The sequence below is a fragment of the Bos mutus genome, chromosome 24 (assembly GCF_027580195.1).
Source record: "Bos mutus isolate GX-2022 chromosome 24, NWIPB_WYAK_1.1, whole genome shotgun sequence".
Taxonomy (NCBI): Eukaryota; Metazoa; Chordata; class Mammalia; order Artiodactyla; family Bovidae; genus Bos; species Bos mutus.
In genome coordinates, this window is record NC_091640.1 from 41,545,229 (window position 1) to 41,561,705 (window position 16,477).

Here is a 16,477-nt window from a genome sequence, read left to right on the forward strand (position 1 = left end):
CTTTTTATACTACTTGTTCATTTCCATCTGTGTACACCTTGCTTGTAACCTAGCAACTTACAGCTATTAAGTATCATGTCAGAACTTCAGAGCACCATTTTCAACTGCCTCTTCACTTTTATCAATATTAGGGTACTGTGAAATAAAAATTCTGTCAAATTTCAAGTATATTTTGCTCTCCCATCTTTAGCCGTAGCCAAATCTTAATATGATCTCTCTATAAACCTTATTTGTTAGTATTTTCTTTAAACATTTTTATATTGTGGCACAAAGTTACTGTAATTTCAACTGGTAAGTGATACATCAAGCAGACTGTAGGTGTAACAACGATAAGGTAGTTGTCTTTAGATGTACTTAGATGTACTGTTTATTATTTTTAAAGAAGGAAGGTACAAAACACTTTGACATTATTCTTCACTCTTCTGACACTGCTGCTGCTGCTGCTGCTAAGTCGCTTCAGTCATGTCCGAGCCTGTGCGACCCCATAGACGGCAGCCCACCAGGCTCCCCCGTCCCTGGGATTCTCCAGGCAAGAACACTGGAGTGGGTTGCCGTTTCCTTCTCCAATGCAGGAAAGTGAAAAGGGAAAATGAAGTCGCTCAGTCGTGTCTGACTCTTGGCGACCGCATGGTCTGCAGCCTACCAGGCTCCTCGGTCCATGGGATTTTCCAGGCAAGAGTACTGGAGTGGGGTGCCATTGCCTTCTCAGACACTGCAGGTACACAAAAACTAACTAGGTGAAGGAACTGGAAGTATAACTTAAGTTTGAAAGTTCAGTGGGAATGGGAAATATGCTCCTCAGTTGAATGCATATTACAAGCTTAGAAACCGAATGCATACTTCAACTTAGAATAAAACCCTTTGTATATAACATCCAGTTCAGGAAACTAGCTATGTGTTCTGCAAGCTGGAATAAAAAATTAATAGCCAGCTTTAATTCAGGGGTAGATCTAAATAATCCAACTGTTTCAGGATTTTTCCAAGTCACTGGTTGGCCTTAGTCATATGACAGATGAGTATATGATGCTTAAAAACATGAACAAACATTTTACTTTTTGAGACTGCCTTTACAAATTTTCATTTTTCACCTAAGAAGGTAACAGCAAAAGTAATTTTTCAAGAGGCACAAAAAAATAACAGTGAAAATGCTCCCTTCTGCCCCAGAGCCCTCAGACCTTCTTCCCATAGGCAATGGAATGCTTTTATTATTTTTTTTCTTTTTTTAAAAAAATAGTCTGTCTTCTCTTTGTTAGCTGTTAGGCTTTTATTTGAAATTATGAAAAAATACATACAAAAAAATTAAAAATTATGAAAAATTTAAATAAATTCCTTTAAAGTTACTATTGTAAAAATTGTCTAACTTTCTTGACTTTTTTTTTCCCAAGTAGGGGAAGGTTTCAGATACTGGTTGAGAAAACAAGTTATGTATTAAGGATATTGGTTATTATGTTCTATTTTAGAAGCAGAAAATTTGTTTAGGTCTTAATAGGCATACTGTTATACCATTATCAAAACATACTTTTAGATCATCACTTACATTGCACTACAGTAGTATGTATTAGGATTTTGAGTTGAATCTTGCTTAAATTTTTTTTGCCCATTCTTCTTGAAAATTGTACTAATTTTTTACATAAGAGCACTGGTTTTTAATAATTACAGATAGGCTTTTAAAAACATCTGGCAGGTAAAATTTCATTACAGTAATCCACGATGGTTCCAAAGATATATGAACACACTGATTCAAAACTCTTTGCCAGTTTTCGGTTGCTAGAGATGACAGCTATAGCCTAGCCTGCTTCTTAAACCAATAAAGAGAAGCTGGCGTTGTTGATGTATCTAACTAACACCACTTGCTCCCTCATTTCCTCTTCTCAGTTCCTAGCTCTGTGCTGTTTTTTTCAAAAAGAGATATTTAGGGAGGAAATGTTCATATTACAAAAATAAAGCAACAAATAATTCAACTTGTCATTCTTCCTATTGGGCAAAAATTCTCATACCTGGCTTTTCTGGTGGTTTTTGGAGTGGCTGCTGAATGTTGCTAGGGAAGGCTACCAGTTCCTCAGAAGTACTTGCTGTAAGTGGACAGAGTGACTGTCCTAGTAAATCCTACAGCAAGTGACAATCATATGGGTATTCACTGCCCAAGCATTATATCTGTATAGACTGTCAATATGGTAAGCCATGACTGAGATTGTATTTTTTATTAATTTACCTTCCTGAAATATGGCAGGATTTTTTGAATGATCTAACTGAACTGCATGTAGAAAACATAACAGTAGTTGATTCTAACGGTAAGAAGTAAGTTGGAAAGAAAGTAAATTTTGCAGATGGCTTCTATTTCACATACCACATATGCACATTTTAAGTGTCTGGTAGTAATAATCCTAAATAAGTGTGATAAAACTTAACCTTGGCTAAGAGTGATGTTTATTGCTTGGGATCCTTGACCTCCTGGTGCTATTAAAAAAACATTTTGCCCACTTGCTGAAGACATTTGAACTAATCAAAGGGCTCTACAATGAAGAGCCTTAGCAACATAGTCAACTAGCTCCAGCTTCTTTTCAGGCCTCTATCCTATTATATCCATAATAAGAATTACCTTCTTGATATGTACTTCTAGTTTCACATTAAAAAGGAAAATTAGCTCCTCTTCCCTTCGTAAGTTTCATTTGAACCTTTCCAGTAACTGTGGCTGATTTATAATGTGTCACATATAATCTTAAAAGGAGTTTAAATTAAAATTTTTTTGCAAGTTGTAGAAATTTTACAAACTTCTACAATGAACTTTGTACAGATAGTGTCCTTAGTCATAGTCAGTACAATGCCTTGGATCACAATCACCCACGTAATCTGATTTTTAAGTAACAAGGCTGTGCATGTAGTTATTGCCATAAATTATGGTTAACTGATTTCAGCAAATTCAAGATTTGCTTTCAGTTTTTAACTGAGGCTTGTACTGCTGTAGAAAGTTATTGCTTTCGTCATTACATTGAGTTAAATGAGAACCAACTCAACCACTTGAGAAGTCAGACGAGTTGATTATAAATTTTTAGTGGATTTGTTACTTCATGCCATAAATATGCAAATTAATGTAACAGTGTTCCACTTCTAGCCACAAGGTGCACTCTTACTACTCATATTGAACCTGATGTATTTAAAGATGGGAGAAATGTAGGAAAGGAAAAAATAGTGATCTTTAATGCAAGTTTATGCTTTATATAATTAAATACTGGTATGTAGCTTTCTCTGTCTGAAATATCTCATCTGCTGATTAATGACAAACTCGTAACTTCACTAAGTCACAAACCCGTGCTGTAGTTTAGAGGCCACAACGATGAGGGCCCTCTGATGGTTAGATAAAGGCATGCACAAATTGTCGCGGATTAACCTCCTTGTAAATAAAAAGCCACCAGAAGCAACTCAGAATAAAATGGTTTCCCTCCGATTATGTAATCCCTTCGGTGGTTAAATAAGGGCAAGTACAAACTGTCGCGGATTAACCTCCAGAGGAAGTCAGACTGCCAGCAGTGGGGCTGCCCAGGCGGTGACTTTTCCTTTGCGCAGTGCTCCAGCTGGCAGTGCCCCGAGCGGTTGGGGGAAAATGCACCGAAATTTGTCTAAAAAGGTTATCCGAACGTGTGACTGGGAGAGGGCGTACTGCACAGTGCGTGCGGGCCTGGGGGCAGGTGCACGTGGATGTGCTTTCGGGACCGGCCCGGGCCCACCTGGCGCAGGTGAGGGCGCGTCGCGGCCCCGCGGGTCCCCGGGATCCCGCAGGTGCGGCCGGACGGCGCGCAGGCGCAGTGCGCGGAAGCGGGTGCCCGCCTCTCCGGACGCCCCGGGCCCACCGCGCGCCGCCGGCCGGGCGGACACCCGCCTCCGCCTCCAGCCCGGCGCGCAGCGTCGGTCTCCCGGGTCCCAGCTGGCAAACTCGTCCGCCCGCCCCCGCAAAAAATAACGTGTGAATACCCTACGTAGACAGAGCCTCTTCTTCCTCGTCGCCGCCGCCATTTCCAGAAGTTTCCAGTCAAGCCACGGTGGTGGCCACTGCACAAGGCGAGGCGGCGCCTGCGCTACTCCCTCGCTCTCTCAGCCCCTGCCTTCTGGGGTCGGAGCCGGCGGAGGGGAGACGGCGACGCGGGGCTCCCGCCGACCCCACTGCCCTGCGTCCACCTGGTACGCCCCGACCCCCGCCCCCGGCTCGGGAAGCTTCTCCCGGCGCCTCTAGAGCGGCGGGCCGCGGGCGGGGCGGGCGGACGGAAGGGGCGGCGGGCCGGGGGCGGGGCGCTCACGCTGCCCTGCCCGTCCCGTGCCCGCGCGTCACGTGCCCGCGCCGCGGCCAATCGCCGGGCGGCGCCGTCCTGGGAGCGAGCAGGCTGTGGTGAGGGACGGCGGAGACCGGAGATGTTTTCGAGCCCGGCCTCGGCGGCGTTCGCGGCGGTTGCGGCGGCGGTGGCGGAGAGCACGACAGCGACGGCGGCGCCGAGGCCTTCGTCCCGGGGGTAGACCCTCCCGCGCCGGCCGTGCCTGGGGTCCGTGCGGGCGAGGGGGGCGTGGCGACAGGCGAGGAGGAAGGAGGGGCGCGGTTTCGAGCCCCGGCCCCGGCGCCCGGGAGGAGCCCCTCAGTCGCGCCCGCTCCCGTCCCCTCCCCAGAACGAGGTAAGGACGCGCCCCGCCCCGCCGCGCTGACAGGACGGGCCGCCCGCCGGGAGCGCCGGGGCCGGGGCGCGGCGGGAGCCGCCGGGCGGGGACCGGGGGGGGCGGGGGCCGGGCGGGCGGCCGCGCCGCTCCCGGAACATGGCGGGGCCGCGGCGCGTGTGCGAGCGGGCGGGCGGGGAGCGGGTGTGCGCGGCCGGGGGCGCCGCCGGAGCGGAGCGGGGCGGGGCGGGGCGGAGCGGGGGCGCGCCTAGTCTGAGCCGCAGGGACCGAATGAGGCCGGGAGGGCGGCGCGGGTGAGCGGGGCCGGCGCTCGCGGACCCGCGGGCCGCCGGGCTCTCGGAGCTCGTTCGAGGGTAACCCGCCGTGACGCATCCTCGAGGATCCCAAAGCGTTGAATAAACGGTTGTACAAAGAGGTCACCGGAGCCCAGCTGACAGCTGTTTTAATAATAACAGTAAGAAACAGTTTGGGACGGGAAGTTGACACTTTTAAACCCGTTGAAGCCGTAGGGAACGCTTCAAGCGGCGTAGTGGTCGAGAGTGTGGTGTCCACTGGACGCCCGCGGCCAACCCGATGCCGGGGATTCAGACCCCGGCATCCGCAACGCTTCGGAAAATCCTCTGATCCTGAAGTTGACCTGAACCTGTGTTCTCAGTCGTGTGTCCTTTTTTATTTTAAAACGGTTTATGTGAATTATGGAAGAAGGCAAACTGGTGAAATAGCTATTTTAAAATAAATTGACTGCTGATTAAAAACATATGCTCGTGTAGGCTCTTAAAAATCTTGGGCACTGATCTGTTTCAGTTTCTTCAATCGTTATACAAAGGCTTTCCTGGAGATTAGCTCAGAACTGGCAGAACATACGCTATATTGGTGCCAAGAGGCTTAAAAAACAAAATGAGATAGTGCCGACTGTGTAAGATCAAGTCGTTATATTAACTAAGCTTGTTGGGGAAAGTCTTTAATTTGGGCTAAACGCAAAAACCTGTAAACATTTGAAATGTTTCCTAGGCAAGAGGGGGAAGGTTTACTAAAAATTTTTTATAGTTGACACAAGCTCTAACAATTTCTAAAGGTCTGCGAACGGTTGAGTAAGTAAAAGTAAGGTCAAGATTAACTATTCAAGATATGTATTCTATTTTAAGGACAGACAAGGTGTTAAAATGAAGTAAAACCTAACTAGTATTCATGAAAAGGAAAAGAGAAAGAGGCCTATAATGGTCATAAGCGCTCTGGTTTCCATAGTTGTTGTTAAGATGGTTTTATGAACAGGCAAAGCTGGGAAAGTGGAAATCCCATGGGTGTGTATTCCATGAAGACTGAGGAAGAGTAAGAAAAAAATACTTAGATGAGGAAAGAACTTAATAGGTGGAAGTATGTTGTGCAGTCTTTGACTTTAGTTCCCTGATACTGTGAAGGGGAGAAAAGCTTGAATTTTGTTTGGCGATAAGTACCTAACTGGTGGAATGAATTTAAATGGAAGATGTTTTTATCAAAATGCTTGTATATTACTTTTTTTTTTTCGGTATAGAAGTTGCTGAAACATGTACCTGATACTCTTTGAGGGATATTTGGAAAACTCTTCATTGGAAAAGAGGTTTTTATTCTAGGGAATAAAAATAATTTAAAAAATTTTCAATTTTTTGGTACTAGTTGACTAGTGGTTAAATTTTCTTTAAACCATTCTTATATTTTAAGAGCATCAGATCAGATCAGATCAGTCGCTCAGTCGTGTCCGACTCTGCGACCCCATGAATCGCAGCACGAGCATGGTTTCAGTCTAAAGAGAGAATGATTAGTGATATTTAATTTCCATTGTAGTCTAGAAAAGATTTAGACAGCTTTCTGTATATAAACTTGATGCTACTGAAGCAGCATCTATCAGATGAGTGTGAAGAATTTATCCAGTAATTGCCATACGTTGCTTAATAGCTAATGACACCACTTTCTGACTTGGAACTCATTGCTAAAGCTGACATCAACATGTATTTGTAAAATGCTGGTACTCTTAAAGGGTACAGTCTAGAGATTTATCCTTAGAACTGGAAGGGACTTCAAATTTTCTAATCCGTTTACCTCACTTTACAGATGAAAAAATAAAGGCCTGATAAGGGGAAATGACTTCCCCAACTCAGCACAGCTAATAATTAAATGTCTGTGGTTTGGCCTAGAGATTTCTTTTTGTGAAGGTGCTAATTTGCTTCTTTCTTTTAAGAAGTAGCTTTATAGAATAGTGGAAAGAACAGGGGAAATATAAGTGAGAGGACTGGGGTTTAAATTCTTGATTTGTCACTTCCTAACTGGTTTTTGACAAATCATATTAATTTTCAGAGCCTTGCATTTGTAATTTGCAACAAAACAAAACCTTTTGTTACATAATTTACAGCATTTTTGATTTAATCCCAATATGATTATATATGGAAAGCACATTATATTGTATAAGCTTTTATGCATATAAAAAGTGGTGATATTTTTAGAATAACAGTTCTCTACTGTATTATCTGAGGTGTCTAGATCCCTAGGTTTTTGCTTAGTCTTACCTTCCGTGTTTTGAGCACCTGCTGTTTTACAGATTATAACTCCCTGTAGATACATTTTCCGATCCCTGCTTAGTTCTAATCTTAGTAAAGCCTCTTATGAACATTTTAAATATTGTGGTTGTTAGAGTCTGACTTCCTCTGGAGAATATGAAGTTTCTTCATATAGCATTTGAAAACATTCTCATATACACTCATGCATGCACAGTCTGTTTCTTTAACAGACAGTGACTTTTAAAAAGTAACAGTTAAAGTATCTTAGTAACAATGTTAATTTTTTGCTAGTTTCGAGATATACAACAACAGGAGATGTAATTTCCTTTGTAAACTCAGCTTTTGAGTAGTTCATGTTAAGGTTATCTTATAGATCTAAAATAAAATATACCCTGTAGGAATGTTAGGACTAAGTGTTGACTTTTGCTGTTAGGTTTAGAGACCTTTCCTTTTAGTGCTTTACATTGATAATACTGAGAGTCAGAACATCAGTACTGTAGTGTAATGGCGTTACATGGATTATTTGTAACTTTGAATCTAAAGGTTATGATAAACATTGTTGAGCATTTAGAATCTTCAGTTTTTAAGTGAACTATTTCAGATAATTTTCATAACAAACCCGTAAAACAGATACTACGGCTGAGAAAAATGAGGCTTTGAACTGTTATGTGGTGTGCAGATATTCACAGACCCAAAAAAGTGACAGACTGTGCTGTCCTCATTCTTAACCATTTCTCTTTTCTACCTCTAATTAAGAGTGCTTAGCTGATTTTGAGAAGTTTTAAGGCAATGTTTCTTAAGTTTCTGACTTTGTGAAAAATTTGTGGAGCCAGCATTCTACCTTCACAAAGAATTGTGGAAGGTAGGCCAGCAAGCCTTTTCATGAGATGTTGATATAGTTGTCGTTTTTTTTTTTTTTTTACACTAGTTGTCAGAAGCAAATTAGTCTCACCAGCTACCGAAGGACTACAGTTGTTAACAGCTTTTTAAGAACTGTTCTAACAGACTCCACCTTGATATTAATGTTCATTGTTAAAAGGGAATATACTTTATTTTTTTTAAGCTCTTTATTTTGTACTGGGGGTATAGCTGATTAACAATGTTGTGATGGTTTCAGGTGAACCGGGACTCAGCCATTCATATACATGTACCCATTCTGCCTCAAACTCCCCTCCCATCCAGGCTGTCACATAGCATTGAGCAGCAGTAGGTTCTTGTTGGTTATCCATTTTAAATATAGCAGTATATACATGTCCATCCCAAACTCCCTAACTGTCCCTTCAGCCCAGCAGCCGTAAGTTCATGCTCTGTCTCTGTTTCGTAAGTTCGTTTGCATCATTTCTTTTTAGATTCCACGTATAAGGGCTGTCATATGGTACTCCTCCTCCTTTGACTTGCTTCAATATGACACTCTCTAGGTCCATCCATGTTCCTGTAAATGGCATTATTTTACTCTCTTTACTTATTATTAATGAGTAATATTTCATTAAGTATCTGTATCATGGCTTCTTCATCCATTCCTCTGTCAGTGGGCATTTAGGTTGCTTCCATGTCTTGACTTTGTAAACAGTGTTGCAAATGAATATTGAGGTGCATGTATCCTTTCAGATCATAAAGAAACATACTTAAAACAAAAGAGTGAAGGAGAAAGATAACTAACCAGACTCATTTAGGACTTTTATAAAGGAATAGAGTCAGAAAGGGTAAATAGGAGTTGTCTAGGTTAGAAGTGGAACCCTCCACAGAAATACTTCCAAGTTGAGGTTAAAAAAAAAGATAAATTATGAAGCTAAGTTACACAATCATTTCTTTGGCATTTAAAAATTGTGTCTCTTTGGCTGATCGCTTAATATTTGTTTATTGCACTAAAATTGTTTCGAAATACGTAGTTGCTTACACTTCTGCGTATCAGTTTGCATTTGGGCCACAATTGGGGAAAATACCACAAATATTAGTGATTAAATACCATATTCTTAAACTCCCTTATTGCTTAAAAGTGTTGTGAGAGTCCTGTAGCTTCTTACATTTCAGACTGTTGTTCTTCCTAAATAGGAGTTTTGTTGGCATTCTGACTTAGAAAACTAAAACCATGCGTACGTGGGTCTTTCTTCCTAGAAATAGATATATAAATTCACGGTAAAAGATAATAGTATGTAAAAAATTATATCCTCAGTAGTTTATGAAGTATTTTTACGTCAGATCTCTTGAATTTCACAACTATTCTTGAGATCATCAAAATGTCCGCTAATCTGATGATATTGAACCATGGATAGGATCCAGGTTAAAATTTTCTGGAGTAATGCTAGACTGCTTTATGAAAGAGAAGTATTAGCAAATCTAAAGGAAGAGGAAAGAGGCACCTACTTTTATTTTCTCTTCCACCAAAGCCACATTGTACACAGCTTTCTTTCCTTTCTGTTCTACCACTTCTGAAGCTTTAACGAACAGGGTAGAAGTAAATACTAAAAACATTCTTTATAGCAATTTACTAATCAGTGATGGTGGTTAATGATGCCAGGTAGTTGAGAATATTTTTAATTTATAAAATATTTCCTACCATAATTTGCCCAAAAATATTGTAACGAGGAATAAAGCTTTGGTTTATATTCTCATATTGTGTACTAAACTCTTGCAACCTCTAAGTTAAAATAAGTCCTTTTTACCAGAGTTTAATTTTGACTATTTGGAAGTTACTTGTTGATCAAAGAAAAGAACTTTTATTGCGCTTTTGTACTGTTACTTTCACATGTGTTATTTTAATATATGATGAGAGTAATTTTATATATCTAGTTATGAAAATGGAGAAGGCAATGGCAACCCACTCCAGTACTCTTGCCTGGAAAATCCCATGGACGGAGGAGCCTGGTAGGCTGCAGTCCATGGGGTCGCTAAGAGTCTTGACTTCACTTTTACTTTTCACTTTCATGCTTTGGAGAAGGAAATGGCAACCCACTCCAGTGTTCTTGCCTGGAGAATTCCAGGGACGGGGGAGCCTGGTGGGCTGCTGTCTCTGGGGTCGCACAGAGTTGGACACGACTGAAGCGACTTAGCAGCAGCAGTTACGAAAAAGACTTCAGAAAGTTGTCACTGGAATATCTCCAACTCCAGACACTATTACTCAAGAACTAACTTGAAATTTATGTTATATAAATGTTCATGTATTATTTTGAGAATTATTTTTTCTTAAAGTTTGTGAAAGTGTTAGTTGCTCAGTCGTGTCCGACTCTGCAATCCCGTGGACTGTAGCCTGCCAGGCTCCCCTGTCCTTGGGATTCTCCAGCAAGAATACTGCAGTGAGTCACCATTTCCTTCTCCAGGGGATCTTCTCGACCCAGGGATCGAACCCGGGTCTCCCACATTGCAGGCAGATTCTTTACTGTCTGAGCCACTAGGGAAGCCCAATTTTTTTTTTAAGATCAATCCAATTTGTTTGAAGATTTTTATTTATTTTTTAATTTTTATTTTTAAAATATAAATTTATTTATTTTAATTGGAGGCTAATTACTTTACAATATTGTATAGGTTTTGCCATACATCAACATGAATCCGCCATGGGTGTACACGTGTTCCCCATCCTGAACCCCCCTTCCACCTCCCTCCCCATACCATCCATCTGGGTCATCCTAGTGCACCAGCCCCAAGCATCCTGTATTATGCATCGAACCTGAACTGGTGATTTGTTTCACATATGATATTATACATGTTTCAACGCCATTCTCCCAAATCATCCCACCCTCGCCCTCTCCCACAGAGTCCGAAAGACTGTTCTATACATCTGTGTCTCTTTTGCTGTCTTGCATACAGGGTTATCGTTACCATCTTTCTAAATTCCATATACATGCGTTAGTATACTGTATTGGTGTTTTTCTTTCTGGCTTACTTCACTCTGTATAATAGGCTCCAGTTTCATCCACCTTGTTAGAACTGATTCAAATGTATTCTTTTTAATGACTGAGTAATACTCCCATTGTGTATATTTACCACAGCTTTCTTATCCATTCATCTGCTGATGGACATCTAGGTTGCTTCCATGTCCTGGCTATTATAAACAGTGCTGCGATAACTTTGGGGTACACGTGTCTCTTTCAGTTCTGGTTTCCTCAGTGTGTATGCCCAGCAGTGGGATTGCTGGGTCATATGGCAGTTCTATTTCCAGTTTTTTTTTTAAGGAATCTCCACACACTTCTCCATAATGGCTATACTAGTTTGCATTCCCACCAACAGTGTAATAGGGTTCTCTTTTCTCCACACCCTCTCCAGCATTTATTGCTTGTAGATTTTTGGATCGCAGCCATTCTTACTGGCGTGAAATGGTACCTCATTGTGGTTTTGATTTGCATTTCTCTGATAATGAGTGATGTTGAGCATCTTTTCATGTGTTTGTTAGCCATCTGTATATCTTCTTTGAAGAAATGTCTGTTTAGTTCTTTGGCCCAGTTTTTGATTGGGTCGTTTATTTTTGCTTTTATTTCCAATATTCTGGGAGGTGGGTCATAGAAGATCCTGGTGTGATTTATGTCGGAGAGTGTTTTGCCTACATTCTCCTCTAGGAGTTTTATAGTTTATGGTCTTACGTTTAGATCTTTAATCCATTTTGAGTTTACTTTTGTGTATGGTGTTAGAAAGTGTTCTAGTTTCATTCTTTTACAAGTGGTTGACCAGTTTTCCCAGCACCACTTGTTAAAGAGATTGTCTTTTCTCCATTGTATAGTCTTGCCTCCTTTGTCAAAGATAAGGTGTCCATAGGTGCGTGGATTTATCTCTGGGCTTTCTGTTTTGTTCCATTGATCTATATTTCTGTCCTTGTGCCAGTACCATACGGTCTTGATGACTGTGGCTTTGTAGTAGAGCCTGAAGTCAGGCAGGTTGATTCCTCCAGTTCCATTCTTCTTTCTCAAGATTGTTTTGGCTATTCGAGGTTTTTGTATTTCCATACAAATTGTGAAATTATTTGTTCTAGCTCTGTGAAAAATACTGTTGGTAGCTTGATAGGGATTGCATAGAATCTATAGATTGCTTTGGGTAGTATACTCATTTTCACTATATTGATTCTTCCAATCCATAACACGGTATATTTCTCCATCTATTAGTGTCCTCTTTGATTTCTTTCACCAATGTATTATAGTTTTCTATATATTGGTCTTTAGTTTCTTTAGGTAGGTATAGTCCTAAGTATTTTATTCTTTTTGTTGCAATGGTGAATGGAATTGTTTCCTTAATTTTTCTCTTTTCTCATTATTAGTGTATAGGAATGCAAGGGATTTCTGTGTGTTGATTTTATATCCTGCAACTTTACTATATTCATTGATTAGCTCTACTAATTTTCTGGTGGAGTCTTTAGGGTTTTCTATGTAGAGGATCATGTCATCTGTTTGCAGATTTTTAGTTGAGGTGATCACCCAGCAGTGGTTATTCACCCTTCAGAAATTATCCCTGTCTTACAGGGTTCATAAAAACATCTCAAGAATGAAGATGAGTGTTCTCTTTAGGCTGCAGTCAAACAGGACCAAAAAATACTTCTTTACCTTCTATTAGTCCTCACACTATTGAAAGTAAACAGGAATGTGTAACAGCAAAGGGGCTCACTCACTGTTCCTTTCCAGTACACTTTCCCCCTCCTTAGCTCCTCCTCCCCCTTCAGGTGCTATTGTTCAGCAGCTTTGCAATATCCAGTGAAAATAAATCTGTCCCTATCTGTTGTTGGTTAACATTAATATTTGTGTCCTTCCATTTAAATTATCTAACCGCTTTCTTGTTATCCAAGACTTTCATCTTTAAATGTGGTGTGAATGGATTTGGTTTTAGCTACAGGAATTTGATCATTAGCTAATAACATGGAGAAATAATCATTTGCCCTTTCTCTTCTGTGAATTGATACTTCATATCCTTTGGTCAGAGGTATAGTTACAAACATCCTGTGACTGATAATGGGCTGTCCTCATAAATTCTCAATCACTCTGTTGTTATTGAAAGTTGGTAGGTCATGTCCAGCTCTTTGTGACCCCATGGACTGCTGCACTCTAGGTTCCTCTGTCCTTCACTGTTGACTAGAATTTGGTCAGAGTCATGTCCACTGAGTCTGTCTAACCATCTGACCATATCATTCTCTGTCTCTGCCTTCTCCTTCTGCCCTCAATCTTTCCCAGCATCAGGGTCTTTCCCTATGCATCAGTTTTTTGCATCGGGTGGCCAAAGATGCTTCAGCATCAGTCCTTCCAATGGATATTTAGTGTTGATTTCCTTTAGGATTGACTGGTTTGATCTTGGAGTCCAAGGAACTCTCAAGAGTCTTCTCCAGCACCACAATTCAAAAGCATCAATTCTTCGGTGCTCAGCCCTCTTTATGGTCCGACTGTCACATCCATTCGTGACTACTGGAAAAAACATAGCTTTGAGTCTAGACCTTTGTTGGCAAAGTGATGTATTTACTTCTTAATACACTGTCTTGCTCCTTCCAAAGAGGAAGCGTCTTTTAATTTCATGGCTGCACTCACTGTCTGCAGTGATTTTGGAGCCCAAGAAAATAATATCTGTTATTGCTTCTACTTTTTTCCCTTCTGTTCACATGCCCTTTTGAAGTTTGTTTTCATTGTACAGATGAGTTTAAATCAGTGATTGTCTTGCTCCTTTAAAAAATTATACCTTCAAAGAAGTTGATATTATTAAGAGAAAAAAAAGATGAAATGATATATAACATTTGAGCCTTTGTGGGGAAAATAATTATTTTGTATTATGAATTTTTACAAGGAAAGTTCTTGAATGATTCAGTTTGACAATGTGACAGACTATCTCTGGATATTGAATATGAATTTATTTTTCTGTATTTTCAAGCTTTGCCACAGTGAGCAAGTATTATGGATATAATCAAGGTTTTAAACAGTGCATGCTTAATTAACACCTTTTATTTTTTTATATTTGTTTGTTTTGGCTGTGTCGGGTCTTAGTTGTGGCACATGGGCTTAGTTGCCCTGCCTCGTGTGGGATCTTAGTTCCCCAACCAGGGATGGAACCTGTATCCCCTGCATTGGAAGGCAGATTCTTAAGCACTGGACCACCAAGGAAGACCCAACAAATTTTAAATAAATGTTTTTATGAACAGTATTGTGTTTAGCATTGTTGAGGCAGGAATTTAATATCTTCACTGATATTTTTCTGTAGTGTTTTTTTTTTAAGAATTTACGCTGAATATTTTAATATGATCTTTGCTGTAGTGTTTTGTTTTTTTTAGAATTTACACTGAATATGTGAAATAGGGGACAGTGTTCTTTAATCATGCAAATGCTTTCTAGTTGGTGTAGAATGGAACACAGTGAGCCCTCAAGGACATGGATTGTGTCTGTCTTGTTCACTGTTGTACCCCAGATTCCATCACATTCTAAGGGATCACCCCAGTGCTAATGTCAGGTGAATGGCCTGACTGGTGTAAGAGGATGAATTGGGACTAAAGGAAAGAAAATGGGTAGCAGATGAAAAAGGTTGTGATTGCAAGGAAGAGGGGCTTGATAAAAACAAATTTCCAATATGGGGAATAATATAACACAGGTTTTCTTGGAAAATAATTCAAGAGGTTGTATAGAATTCATATAGCAGATAAGATCATTGAAAAAGTGCTTAGATATTAAGGTTTTAGGTACCATTGCTAAGCATATATCTGAAGAAGACAGTTTCTGCTTGTATGGAGCTTAAAATCTAGCTGGAAGAGATAATTACTTAAAACAAGGATCCATAATTACAGAGAGGCTCTGTAAACATCTGGAAGTTACATTGCAGATTTTTTAGTGGAAGGTCCTATGGCTTTCAGGCTTTGAGATGGGTCTGTCCAAAAAAGACGAAGAATCACTGAGTTGGAAATTTAAGTTCAGTTTTTGATGTAGAACTGTTACATTCTTAAATAGTCCTAAATTTATGTTTTTAGACTTAAAGGATATTTCTTCTTATAGATAAAGCTATTTAATATGGGCATCATCAGTGAGATTTGCTTTTTTACCCCCAGTTCATAATATTTACATTGTTATATTTCAGGAAATGCTTTATTTTAAAAATGAAACCAAATAGACATATACTCTTTGCCATTGGGGTTGGAGTTCCCACCATACCACCCTTTTCATGTCACATACTTAATGCTGTTAGACTGCAGGGAATTCACTGTGCTTTGTTCCCTCTGTACCACATTCCTCGTTACTCTTCCTCAGCATCCTTGGACAGGAAAGCAGTGTATGTCCTAAAATGACCTGACAAAAAAGAACTACCAATCATGCATACTATTATCCTAAGTCAACTTAGAGCACCTTTTAAATGACTCATATGCAGTTACCCTGAATTGTTGTTTTATTGCTGTCTAGTTGATATATAGTATCAGTCATGTTAGTTTCAGGTGTATAATACAGCCATTTGGTATTTTTATAGGTTATACTTCCTTTAAAGTTGGCAGTTGTCCTGAATTCTTGTGGGTAGTATTGTAAGTGGATTTATGTCGGAGAGTGTGCAGGACACAGAGGTGGTAGATCAGGACTAAAAGAAGGCCCAGACAATTCAGCCCTGGTGTGAAGTTGTGTGGAAGCTACAACTTTGGCTATAATTGAAGTAGTGTTAATCATCCACGTTATTGGTTGGGTCAGGGTGGGAATGGTGTGGTATGTAGATGAGAAATAATACTTTCATAAGTGTTGCTCTCTTGAGAGGGGTACTGACTTCAACTACCTCTAACACATAGAGATTTTGGGTGTAGATAAAGATGATTTTCAGGATTTCAGGCTTATATTGCAGAAGCTGTGATTATCGTAAAAACTATTCTAGGTTTTTATGCCATGCCTTTTATTTCAAATCTCTTTATTTTTTTATGTGCCACTATTCAAACTATATGCAATTATCTAAACAGTTAAAAGTCCTTTCCTTTCATTTAAGGCTAAAATATGTACCTATCATTTTTAAAGAAAGCTGTAAAAATGAGTTAGAGTGTATTCAGAATTAAAGGGTGAATAGTACTGAGAATGGACCAGAGGCCTGATCTCTTGAGCAGATCAAGAGTTACTTGTCTTTTGAGGGGTGAAGTTAAAATACCAAAAATGTTTTTTATTTTCACATATTTCAGATAATTTAAAAGGTACAGAAAATAGCATAGTGTGCATATGGCACCTGTCTGCAGCCTTAGGAATTAAACATTTACAAGTTTAGTTGAAGGCCCCTGTATATCTTTGCCTGAGCCATATCCTTTCTTCCCCCAGCGAAGTCCTATCTCCCTCTTTGTGCAAACTTTTTCCAGCAGTGGCTCTACCCTTTCCCTGCTG

The 16,477-nt window shown here is 40.4% G+C and overlaps 1 protein-coding gene across 4 annotated transcripts in view; it reads left to right on the forward strand.

Annotated features, from left to right (window-relative positions):
• The first annotated feature begins 4,385 nt into the window (after positions 1 to 4,385).
• Positions 4,386 to 16,477, forward strand: part of ANKRD12 (ankyrin repeat domain 12) — a 102,487-nt gene continuing 90,395 nt past the window's right edge. For 2 of the 4 annotated variants that reach the window (XM_070362008.1, XM_070362011.1), the window contains exon 1: positions 4,386 to 4,659. The gene's annotated coding sequence lies outside the window, so the exon portion shown is untranslated. Of the gene's footprint in view, positions 4,660 to 4,962; positions 5,114 to 16,477 lie in introns of those variants that run through there. The other 2 variants (XM_070362010.1, XM_070362009.1) reach the window with 2 other exon arrangements.